At 39.3% G+C, this 13,278-nt stretch overlaps 1 pseudogene; it reads left to right on the top strand.

Annotated features, from left to right (window-relative positions):
• Window positions 1–11,575: 11,575 nt before the first annotated feature.
• LOC140528563 (carbonyl reductase [NADPH] 1 pseudogene) lies at window positions 11,576–12,954 on the top strand (annotated as a pseudogene).
• The last annotated feature ends 324 nt before the right edge of the window (window positions 12,955–13,278 follow it).

Genomic DNA, 13,278 nt, shown 5'->3' with positions numbered 1-13,278 from the left:
AAGGAAGGAAAGAACCAGAAGAAATGGGGAAATGGAATGTAGATGGCATGTTTATGAGGTTTAGAAGTGAATGGAGAATGAGATGGAAGGCAGATAAAATAAACCACAGGGACAAGCAAGGGCTTATTCTTTTAAATATGAGTCAGACATGTCTGTATTTGAAAGCAGAAGGAAAAAGCCTTAGAAAAGAGAGGGACTGAGGCTGCAAGATGACTAAAAAATAATAAGAGAGGTAGAGGAATTAGCATCAGAAAAACCCCCAAACACCTGTTTCTCTCAGGCTGGAAGGAAACATGATTTTTCAGGGGGAAGATGAGGAAGTAGTCCCATTTCTGAATGTCAGGAATGTCTCCCTGGGGCTCAGGGTCCTTTAAGGAGAAGTACCACTCCAATACTTCAAGGTGAGGCTCCTCACTGGTGTGATACGCTGGGATGATACTTGCAATCAGCTAGCAAGATGCTGCTTCAAAAGGTGCACTCACCTAGGTAAGGGCTTCTTGGAATTTCTCTCTCGGGCAGTCTTGGTGTCTCTCTTTTCTCCAACTGGGAGAGGATGTCTCCTTTGGAAACTGGAAGCCCTGCTCATAAGAAGAGTAACTAAAAAATTGCTGAGAATGGAAAGACACCTGAGAATTCAGTCTGGGCCATTTTTCTCTTTGGGGAATAGAGGGCATGCTAGAAAAAACCTCTGAAGGATACTCTATTGTATTCTGTTGACAAGTTTCAGGGTTTGGATTGGGTTGAAAGAAAATCATTTCATTTTAACACACTTTCTGCTATGAAGATGGAAACTTTTCATGTCTTCAAGTAGCTATACTAGGACTTTAGTGCAGAAGTTTTGTTCTGAAGGAATATGCAATAGGAGGAAACAATACTTAAGGATTTAGGGATCTTTCTATATTACAAGCATTGATGGGAATATGTCTTCACATGAAGTTAAAACTCAGTGAAACATTTCAGCCATCCCATAACCTGTAAAAAGTATGAATGCCAAGAAATCCCAATGGCCAGATAATTCAGGAGAGAAAAACTGTCCTTACCCAGGGAGACAAAATTCTCATAATTTTCCAGCATCACATCCCTGAACAAGTCCTTCTGAGCTGGCTCCAGCAGCCCCCATTCATCCTGGGTGAAGTCCACTGCCACATCTTGGAATGTCAGTATTTTCTGAAATATCAACAAACATTCCTTCTCACACTGACACCATTTCTCATATGGAACATGAATGAATGAAAAAACATTTGTTAAGGGCTTATTATGTGCCAAAAGTGCTGAAGATACAAAAACAAAAGCAAAGATGGGCCCTCCCCTCATTCTAACAGCAGGAGACAACACATGCAGGGGCAAGATGGTCACCTAGAAGTGGAGAGTTACAGGAATGGTGAGTGGAGCCATAGTGGGATAGGCTGGTGAGTCCATTCCATGAGCAAAGACAGAAAGGATCTGATTATAGTCCTAGAACCCGCAAGATGACAGAGAGGGAAGCAGACCTGTGTATGGCAGTGAGGTCACTAGCAAGAAGATGACCAGACAGTGAAATGAGATTGTCCAGCCCAACTGAGATGTAAGAGACTACATACACTAATGGTGATAGTGGAGGTCTCTGGAGATTAAGGGTGAAGTCATTTAGAGCAAAATTTTTGGTCAAGCTGCTCTCAAGGAGTTGGTCAGGAAGGTAGGAGACATGAAGCTGATATTACAAGGAGAGAATGATTCTCAAGGGTTCGGAGCACTCCATGTCAAAGATTTCTCAAGGATCTATTTACCATTTTCTTCCTTTGTACTTGCTTTAGGGTAAACAACTTTATTACTCAGGGTCAGCCTTACAAATCAGTTCCCACACTTAGACTCAAGTTAAATGTGCCCTTCACACTTCAAAATCATACTTCTTTCTAGAGACATCAATCACTCTTCATTACTGATTGGCCCATTTGAGGCATCATTGTTCAGCAGCAGACCAAAAATGGAATATTAAAATACAAATCTTCTTCCCTGATGCGATCTCTACTTAATGTGAAACTTCTCTTTTGCAGTGGCTGCTTTCCTCATTCCAAATATATCCTCTTCCTCTGGAAGACAGAGCTTTCCCCTTTCTCCAAGTGACCTTATTAGTTCACATGAGTTTCATTATCTTCAGAAAACTGAAGATTCCCATAATCTATAGACCCAACCCAGACCTCCTCTCCTCAGTTGAAGTCTTGCAACATCAACTGCTGATTGGACATTTCAAACAGGATGCCCTATACATCTCTCAAACTCAACACATCCAAAACAGAATTCATTATTATTTTCTCCAAACTCAGCCTTCTTCTGCACTGCTTAGAGACAGTCAGGAGGCTCAGGCAATAGGACACTGGGCTGGAGTTAGGAACACCTGAATTCAAATATGTCCTCAAATGCTTACTAGCTGTGGACAAATCACTTCACCTCTGCCTGCCTCAGTTTTCTCAACTGAAAAATGGGGCTAATAGAACCTACCTCCCAGGATTGTTGTGCGATAATATTTGTGAGGTATTTAGCACCATGCCTGGTGAGTGGTAGGCACTTAATACATTCTTGTTTCCTCCCCAACCTCCCAATCATTCTGGCCTGTAACTTCAGTGTTATTCTAGACTCCTAGACTCACATAGCCAAACAATTGCCAAATCTTGTTATTTGTACTTCACTAGCATCTCTCCTGTCTACTTACACACAACAGCTACTCTAATGGAGGCCTTCATGGTCTCTATCCTGCCCAATGACCATACCCAAGTGCTTCTCAACCTCCTTCCTCCCATACTCCACAGTCTGGCCACATTGGCCTTCTGACTGTTCCTCAAACATCAAACTCTGTCTTCTATTTCTTTGTCTTTGCACTGGCTAGCCTTCACACTAGCAAGGTCTTTCCTGATCTTCCCAGCTGCAAGTGTCTTCCTCTGATGTTATCACTTGTATCTACTTTGTCCATATCCACGTATGTTGCCTTTACCTTGAAGTTACAGAATGGTTTATGTCTGTGTTTGCATTCCCAGGACATAGCGTAGTCTCTGGCACATAGAAAGGCTTCTTAAATCACAGAATCTGACAGAATCAGCAGCCATCTTATCTAATTTATACATGAAAGAAATCTCCACTAGAACTTTCATGACAAATGATCATCCAAACCTACAGTTGTTGACTGAGTGATGCCTAGCCACCTTCTTTTCTAGTCATTCTTTCTTTTTGACATCTTTTTTTTTTTTTTTGGCCATTTCTTGCAAACAAGCACAAGCCAAAATATCACCTGTGATGTCACTGGTCCCCTCTGAAAATGAAGGACAAAACAACTCAATAACTCAAATGGGGCTTCTTTGACTTTATGTTTCAGATCCACCATATGCCTCACCACTATCCTTTGAGCATCTACAGTTTGATTCTTTGAAGAGCCTAGTGTCAGTCAACTCACAATAATAAAAATATGTGTTACTGTGTCAGGAACAGCTTGGGCTCCACTATTAAGCATTCATAAAATAAGCTCCTACTTATTTGGTGCTAGATATGTACCAGGTGGTAGGCATACGAAGACAAAAATGTAATAGTGCCTGTCCTCAAGGAGTTTATATTCTATCAGAAGAAATAGTATGTGCACTTATAAGAACATACAACATATATACAAGGTGATTTCAGGGGGAAAGTCCTAGTAGTTAAAAGGACAAAAAACATTTCGTGTTGAAGATGGTTTAAATAGTTTTAAATGTTTAAATAGTTGGACTCTGGAAAAAAAATTAGATTCCAATAAGCATAAAAGAGAGTGCATTCCAGACTTGGGGGACAGCCAGGCTGTACCAAAGTATCCAGATAAAAGATGGATTCACAGCAAGGGTTATGCAAGTTCCAAAATGTAATCAAGTACACGCTCTTCCTCCCACTCAATTCTGGGTCTGGCTCATTGTCCATCTATAAAGTAGAACCTGTCTTAGATATATGTACTGGTAGACTGCCCAACCAAACAGATGTCACACTCCCAACAATAGGCTTCCATCATCCATTTGATTTTCCATGTATGAATAGGGAGGCCAATCTCCTGAGTGGCAGTATCACTGAGAAGGATGTGTGCAGTGTCCTTGGCTTTGATGGAATCAGCACATTATCAACTATACAAAGATGAACTATCTGGAGGAAGCTCCTTTTCCATTCAACTCTACAGAGGCCATCTCCCATGGCGATGGGGAATACCCTTGGATCTCTATTTTATGGCTACATTGATATCAGTAATCAGGTAAAGGGATAGAGACTAGACCTATGATTTCAATTTAACAGGGAAATGCCCTGTAGCAATGTAGGGCAGTGTTTTCTCTACACTTATAATTTTAGAGCTGCCTAGAGTACTGAGGAGTTGAATGACATGCCCAGGTTCTCTATGCATGAGGACTGGTGAAGTTCATTTTCTCTTTCCTTATGCCTATCAAGGATTCTTATATAGTCATGGCATATGCATGATCATATGCTTGTGGAAAGATAGCTTGCTGGAAGAAAACTTGGAAGGATGCATTTAGTTCTACCAAAATTGCACTGTCATTATTATTACTGTTTCAAAGTCAACAAACATAAGCAAGGCAGTTTGTAGTCTCTATTTTCAATAATTGCACAACTGTAAAAACGTAGACTGAGGTCATAAATCAGTCCCTTAGGCTCTTGAATCAGCATTGTCTCCATTAAGGAGTTATTTGTGTTTTGTTTGTACTTTGTATGCAGTCTGACAGCATGCTATTATTTTGATTACATCTCAGGACTCTAATGGAAGATCTAAAAGATAAAACTCTATATTTGAGATCTGGAGATTTGATTTTATACGAATATTAGCCTTCACTACAGACACACCAAAGAATATATTGAGACTAGGTGTCTACATGCTCCAACTGTTGCAGTGGGTGAGAAACCAAACGAGTGTTATGTGTTGCTCCTGGTTCACTCCATAAATATGTGTGAGTATGTGCTTGTGTGTTGTGTATGAGTGTGAATGTATGTTATATGTACACAATGTTGTACACATATGAAGGTGCATGCATCTCTTTCCTGACTTGTAGGCTTTCAGAGGTCTGCTACAAGCACTTAGACTCTCTAGGGATCACAGTGTAGGTACTGATTTAATGTCGATTGACTGATTCTAGTCCTTCCCCCTTCTATTAATACAGATTAATTTCCTGTTAGGTAAAGTCAACCCACAGATCTTTATGGCCTGCATCACTATTCTTCAAACAAAGTCTGCTACAAGTACTCCTCTTGCTTTCACTTTTAGTACCATTTTCATTTCTTCCTATGGCACACTGGAGATGGATGTACAGCCACCAAAAGTGAAGATTTTTATGGAAATGGTGGGATGCTTGGGTGCTTGTGCTTGGACCCCACTCCAAGATCACATTTCTTCCTAGCCTCAAAACACTATCCTTGACAGTTTCTCCCCAGCCCAAGGACATTATGCCTATCAATAACTCGTGGGTGGGCCCCAGTGAGGCAAACTATCGCTCCCTGTTACAAGAACAATCTGACCTCTTAGAATTTCCCTTGAATGAACAGGACTATCTTGTACCAGCAAAACTATCATATACGAATTCCCACAGTTACCATATACAATCCAGAGGTCAAGTTATAGAGGTCAACTCCTAAAGTTATCTTGTTACAGATGTAGCAAACCAAAAATACACACTTTAGGAGCCCCTTGCTCCTTGGTTTCCAGTAGTGAATGACACCTGTGACCAAGGTTGAATGTTATCACCTAATTAGTTTACTTGCCACAACTTTTTCTATATAAGCTTTAGCATCATTCCTGTTAGGTTGCAAATTCCGTAAGGAGCTCTGCCTGCCATATTAGCATTACAATAAACCTTTGCCAACTTGACTTAAAGAATGCTGGATTGCATGAATTCATTCCAGACAACCCTTTCCTGTAATTCTGTCCTTGAGCAGTCCATGAACCCCACCCAAAATCACATCAGAAACAATGACAAATCTGTTCCAATGTTCTCCCATTTGTTGTCCTTCTTCGAACTAAACCCATGATTTGGGTGTTCTTATTAAGATGGCAGTGTGAATAGGTAAAGGAAATCCTAGCTCTCCTATGTAAATGCCCACAATGACCTAAAAAGGGCATGAAACTAAAAATATATAAAGAAATCCACACATAAAAATATTAGTAAGGTCCTTCATCTAGCCCAGCACAGAACAAAAAGGCATACAAAAAGGCATCCAAAAAGCTATAGGGCTGAAAGAAAGGTCCTTCAAAAGGAAAACAAGTATGGGTTCAGCTGAAGAGGCCAGAAGATAATGGCAGATCATTACCAAAAGAGCCTCCAGATGGAAAGAAGACCATGGCAGTTCCTTAACTGGTGATACCAAATTCAACTTTCTGACTGAGGAAGTGAAGCCTTCCAGAACTCCGAATTCTAGGACAGGTGAAAGCTGGCTGCAAGCACTCAAGTAATTAAGGACAAGACCAAACAAAGCTTGACTACCTCATACACAAATGTGGGAAAAAAAACACAACCTGACCCTGGCATAGAGTCCTAAATCAGAAGCTAAAGCAGGAGAAATGAGAAAACAGAAAAAGATCCTGCAAACTATGAAGAAGTATTATGAATCAAGAGATGCCCAAAAGAAAAATCCAGAAAAAGAAAGTAACTCTAGGACAAAGTCAAGCAGAGCCTTGGGGGAAAGTGACTTGGTCACAAGGAATATAATACTACCTGGAGGAAATAAAGCAAGAGATTAAAAAAAAAAAGAAATCTCATTTTAAAAAAAGGAAGGAAAGGAAGGAAAATAAGTAGCTTAGAACAGAAGGAATAAAACTTTATCCATGTAGCAAACTCCTTGAAAACAAAATATTAAAAATGAAAGAAAATATAAGGGACTGGTGGCAACTATTATAAAAGAGAAAATTTTTTAGAATATACCAAAAGGCAAAAGTTTTAATTTTTGCCTTACAAACTCTGTTTTTTTACAACCAAGAATACCTTGCCCCATAAGATTGGATCTACTATTATAGGGAAAAATTAATATTTATTGAATAGAGGAATTTCAATCATTGAAACATGAAACGGTCAAAGCAAGAAGATACTCTGAATTACAAACACAGGAGTTGAGACATATAGAAAAATAACATTTGCACCACTACAAGGACCTCAATGATGATGAAGTGCTTACATTCTGTTCTAACATGGGGAGAAGAGACAAATGATTTACAGATCTGCTAAAGTTGCCAAAGGGAAGTCAGTAAGACAAAAAAGGATTGGGATGATTTGTTCTGTATTGATGATCTTACAAGAGGAAAGAAATTAAAAGGGAGTGAAAAAATATATCATGGAAGAAACGAAGGAGAAAAGGTGCTACCTCTTGTATGTCTTATCATTAGGGTGTACGAGGAGAAGAGAGAGGAGGACTTCACTCATATCTGAAGGAGCCAAAGGAAGGTTGAACACACGTTCACAGAGTTTGGATTAGTAATACATTAAATTCAAAAGGGAAACAGGCAACCAAGGAGTTATTGGTCGGAGTATTTTCTGAGTTCTCTTTCCTTCCTTATTTTATGTCCATTAAACTTCTACAGGATCCATGATCCATTTTTAGCATCTATAGGGTGAAACACATTCAATGACTCAAAAACTTGTTGAATGAATAATTTAATAAATGAACTGTCTCCAAGATATCATTGAAACTTCTCATACTAGCGTTAACACCAGCTTCAATAATCTCTTCTACAATGACTAAGGAAATGATATCTCTTTAAGAGGATTTTGGGATTTCTGGTTAAGGTGAGCACCGAACTACGATTCCCAGAAGTCATCGGGAACGCGAATGGGGCGGAACCGGAAGAGCCAGGGGTGGGGCTAAGGCCCTGAGAACTGTTCCTCTGCAGAGATGGATTCTGCCAAACGGTTTAAAACCAAAACAACCCTCATTCCGAAGGATTCTGGGAAATGGAGTCCGGAAGCCACCAGTTAGTTTTAAATGGGCCAGGATTGAAAATACGAAGAAAAAGTCATGGAAAATATGGAGAAATTCCTAGCGGGGATCAAAAGTTATCATGGAAAAAAAGTGACATTTGATTTGGACATGAATTGGGTAGATAGCTAATAGGAAGCTTGTGACGTCATAGTGCACAGTGTGCAGGGGGCCTGACCTCAGGAAGATCTGAGTTCAAATTCTGCCTCAGACGTTTCCTATCTGGGTGACCCTGGGCTAGTCAGTTCACTTCTGCCTGCCTCAGTTTCCTCATCTGTAAAATGCATCCCTGTCAAAGCATCTCCCTCCCAGGGTTGTTGTGGGGATCAAATGAGATAGTGATTGTAAAGGGCTGGGCAAATTGCTAGGCACATGCTTATTAACCCTTCATTTCCTCCTCTCACCCAATTGGGAATGGAACAGCCGAACAAATCGTGGCATATGGATGCAATGTGATATTATTGTGCCCTGAAAAATCAGGAAAAGGATGGATCCCAAGAAACCAAAGAACGAATGAACTGGCTCAGAGTGAATCAAGCCAAACCCAGGGAAGACTTTCTATGACTGAGAGTGTAGATGTCCTTTAGGAGCTGGGATGGATGGGATGATCCTTCATGACCCAAGGGCTTTCCTCTTGTGGGGAGAGAGGTGATGGACCAGACACAGGCTTGGAATGAGACCTTTATTTTCAGTTACGGCCAAGGTGTGGGTTTATTTCGGACCATACTCCATGCGGGGAAGGGTTTTTACTATTTTTTTATGGCACTGTGGGCACTTCAAAAGGCCTTGAGTCAACTTTGGCCATCTCTTTGCCACTCTTTGCTCCATTGTCTGCAGTTTGGCTTCAGTGATGGGATGATGCCTAAGAGAATATGCATTTTGATGGGTGCTAGAAGAGTAATGAGGGAGTGATAGTGATACTAAAAAAAGACTGATAGAAAAACAGGTCAGTGAGTCATTAAAGAAAGAGAGAATTTCATCAAGAGACACAAATGAGTAGAATGGTATTGAATTTGCCCTTATTCAATTTTAAATATACGAAGGACCCAACAAATTTGTACATAGTGGAGATTTAGAGTTCTGTATGCAATTCTTATTCCTTGGGGAACGGGAGTCTGGCTCATGCACACACCTCATGAGCTTGCTCAGATGGATCTCCATGAGGAGGATGCTAGGGAGTAGATAATGTCTCCAGAGAGAGGACACTGGCCTTCTTGGAGAATCATGATAACAGTGACTTGGAGACTGGACCTGTGGACACTTTTTAACTTATTCTGGTTGGGAGGAAACTTTTCTATTGGCTACATAGCCAAACTGTCAGCATCTTCAAAATGGCTTGAGTTGACTTTGGTCACCTCTTCACCATTCTTTACTCTATTTTCAGCTATATTCCAGTGATATGATGGTGTCCAAAGGCCATGCTTTAAAGAGGAAGGGCTGCTCACACCTAACATAGGCTTGCCAGATGCTTGTTGAAATGAACTGAATATAATTTTTTAAAATAAAAACTTTTTTTTTAAGGCTAAGATGTGTCTCTAATATTGACCTTAGAAGAAAACAACACATTCCCTCATTCAGTTTCTGGGCAACCAGTGGTTCTGAGGATTATAACTGTTCAATGGATTCTATCAGTTTTCCGCTGGTGAGAAACATGAGAAAAGATAAATTTTAAGATTTGAGGAGGATGTGTTATTTTGATTGCATTTTCCAAGAAATTCCTGGGATCTTTGTATACTAGGTTGAGGGGAATGATTTAAAGATTTGAAGAGGTAATCATGAACTCCCACCCATTCCCCAACATTTAATAGCAAATGTTCTTTGAACAAATTCTCTTGCTAATAAAAGGTAAAAGGAAAAATCAATACACAACTCACATTGGGATTTATTATTTATTTTTACTTATATATTCATTATTTATTGGGATTCATTGAAGTATCTGAAAAGTGGCAAGTCAGATCTTGGGTGAAAAATGAAGTCAAGAAGTGACAAATCAGTCAATATCCCCTTCCTCTGTGATTCTTCCCAGACAGTAGAGTTTTTTTTTTATTATGACTATCAATCATCCACAAAAACAAACATTTCAATATACAAAGAAAAAAAAAGAAGGTTGTACATGAAACTGAATTTTTATGCAAGTGTGCTTTGAAAAGAAATATGAAATATATGTGTAACATACTAAAAGAATTGCTATTTCCTTCTCCAGCTCATTTTACAGATGAGAAAACTGAGGCAGACCCAGTTAGGTGACTTACCCAGAATCACATAGCTACTAAGTGTCTGAAGGCAGATTTCAAGATGACTCCACTTCAGACTCTATACTCCATCCACTTTGCTGCCTTGCTGCCACTTTACAGCAATAAAGGAAAACAAATTAGTGGAAGGATATTAATTGTTCATGTTGGGCTCCTCCATCAGACTTCTCCATGCTAAGTACCAGGATATGTGTGAGGGTCATAGGATGAGTCTAGAGACACAATGCAATTTGGGCATTTCTGACATCACTCCTTATCATTGATTCCCTTCCTCAAGATTTCAGTTGAAAATTTAAGAGCTTTCATTGTACAGAGGAAGCATGCCTGATCTCATTTACAGTCTTTCTTGAGTGCTACCTAGCTGGTGAGCATGGGTCAAGATGGAGGATGGTCTTTTCCGCATCCGTAATTGATCTTTGAGGCAACTTGATTTTAGTATATGTACAAGACCTTCAGTGCTCTCAGATATGAGGGCCTATTGCATGTGGGGAAACTTCTGTTGGGGGGGGGTAGCAATATAGAAACTTGGTTCTTATAATTAACATAAAGATGACATGTAATTAATGATTACATAAACCATTACAGAAATGATTAAAAATAATGATTAATGTAATTGAGAGGTAGAAATTCTCAGGATGGAGCAATTTTTTAACTGACATTCTCATTTCAATAATGCTACTGTTAGAGTGGGAGGCAAAGAAAGAATTTTGCAAAAGTTAAAAAGAAAAAAGTCATGCATAATTATGAAGTTTCATTGGTATGAATTATTTCCTGTTCTATAAGGGACTCTTAGCTGAAGGTTTTCTAAAAAACATTTTTAAAAAAATTCTCCACAGTGACAATTGTTCTGTGTACTGAAGGTTAGGCAACCTGAAGGCTTTCTTTACATGTGTTATATTCAAAGGATTTTTCTTTTCAGTATTAAATCTCTTGTAATTCTCAAGATTTTTATTGTGTTTCAAAGTGTGCCCACACATTTTACTTACAAAAGCCATTTAGTCTTTGCTTTCCTTATGAAAGCTGAGGTACAGTGTGTCTTGATTACTCATGAGGCTTTGATATATTCATAGTGTTCTCTGCAGAACCATGGAAAATTCCTTAAGGTTTTCATACCACGTGAAAGCTTTCTCATGTGAATTCCACTGTAGTAAACTTGGTTTGTCTCAAATAAGAAATTTCTTGTGTGTCTTAAAGTTTTCTTTCTCAGAGAAGGCCTTACCACATTCCCTAGTCATGGGATTCCTGCCTTGTTTGAATTCCATGTCTTTTAATTGATAGACTGCAATTTTTTCCCAAATTCCTTGCATTCTAAAAGTTTCTGTGTTCTCTGAATTTTATTTCATTTAGAGTATTTCATATGTGTTGAGTTTGCTTATGTGTGAAAGCTTTCCCACGTTATTACATGAATATGATTTTATCCCAGTGTCACTTCTCTTCTGTGAATCAAGACTTCCCTTTTAGCTAAAGATATTCTCACATTCATTACATCTGTAAGGTTTCTTTCCAGAATGAATTCTCTGATGCCAAATAAGACCTGAGCTCTGAGAGAAACCTTTTCCAAATGTATTACATGAATATGGCTTCTCTCTAGTATGTAAATCAAAATTTCCTTCCAGCTAAAGCTCTTCCCAATTTAATACATTCAGTTCCTCCTTTGGGATGTACTTATGTACTTTATGTACATAAAGGGCAGAATTCGTATAGAAAACTTTCCACATTCATTATGTTCAAAAAGTTTCTCTCCTATATTAGTCAATCAGTCAATGGACATTTATTAAGAACCAGAAAGAACTGTGCATGCTCTTCTGCGCAGCAGAGACCACTTCTCTGGCTTACATCCCCACACCAGCCCCTGATTAGTGTCTTAGACTTCCTGCCCTTTACCAAAGCCGAGTCATGTCTTCCCACAGGCAAGCGGCCATGGTGACTGGGAGTAATAAGGGAATTGGTTTTGCCATCGTGTGTAATTGGTGGAAGAAATTCCACAGAGACGTGATTTTCACCTCCAGGAACCCAACCCTGGGCCAGGAGGCCGTGCAGAAGCTGAAGAAGGAAGGACTGAACCCTATTTTCCACCAGCTGGACATCAGTGACCTGCAGAGAATTTAGATCCTGCAGGAATTTGTCAAGCAGCAGTACTGGGGTGTGGATGGGCTGGTCAACAATGCTGGAATGGCCTTCAAAGTTGCTAATACCACACCTTTTGCTATTCAAGCAGAGGTGACAAACCAACTTTTTTGGCACCAAAACTGTATCTGCAGAGTTACTACCTCTGATAAAACTCCAAGGTAGAATGGTGAATGTCTCTAGCTTTCTGAGTGTATGTTCTCTTAAAAATTGCACCCCAGAACTTCAGCAGAAGTTTCGGAGTTGGTGGGACTCATGAACAAGTTTGTGGAATATGTAAAGAAGGGAGTGCATGAGAAGGAAGGTTGACCTAACACTGCTTATGGAGTGTCCAAGATTGGAATCACTGTCTTGACAAGATTCCATGCCAGATAACTGAATGAGCAGAGGAAAGGTGATAATATTCTTCCAAATGCCTGCTGCCCAGGATGGGTGAGAACTGACATGGCGGAACCCAAGGCCCGCAAAAATGTAGAGGAAGGAACTGAAACCCCAGTTTATTTGGCTCTTTTGCCCCCAGATGTTACAGAACTGCATGGCCAGTTTGTATCAGAGAAAAAGGTTCAAAAATGGTAAACTTAATTTGTGAATCCATTCTAGTAATACTTGAGTGGTACACATATTGGATTTGATTTAAAAGTGCATTTAGAAAGAAATAAAAGTTTACATTTTGTATCTTTGCTAATTGTCATAGCTAATTACTATAAGATGTTCTCTTTGAGTTGCCAATCAGTTATGTGAGAGATTTTGTAATGACTCAGTATTTATAATGGAGGAAAAATAAGCAAAATTCATATTGTCTAAATGGAATTAATAGTTTTCAACAAACTACCAATAAATCATTAATTATTTAATCTGAAAAAAAAAAGAACCAGAAAGGAGCAGAGGTAAAATATCTCTTTACACCAAAGTATTTAGAAGTCTTTCTACATTATATTCATTA

The sequence above is a fragment of the Notamacropus eugenii genome, chromosome 1 (genome assembly GCF_028372415.1).
Source record: "Notamacropus eugenii isolate mMacEug1 chromosome 1, mMacEug1.pri_v2, whole genome shotgun sequence".
Classification (NCBI taxonomy): Eukaryota; Metazoa; Chordata; class Mammalia; order Diprotodontia; family Macropodidae; genus Notamacropus; species Notamacropus eugenii.
This window is presented reverse-complemented; position numbering and strand designations above follow the sequence as displayed.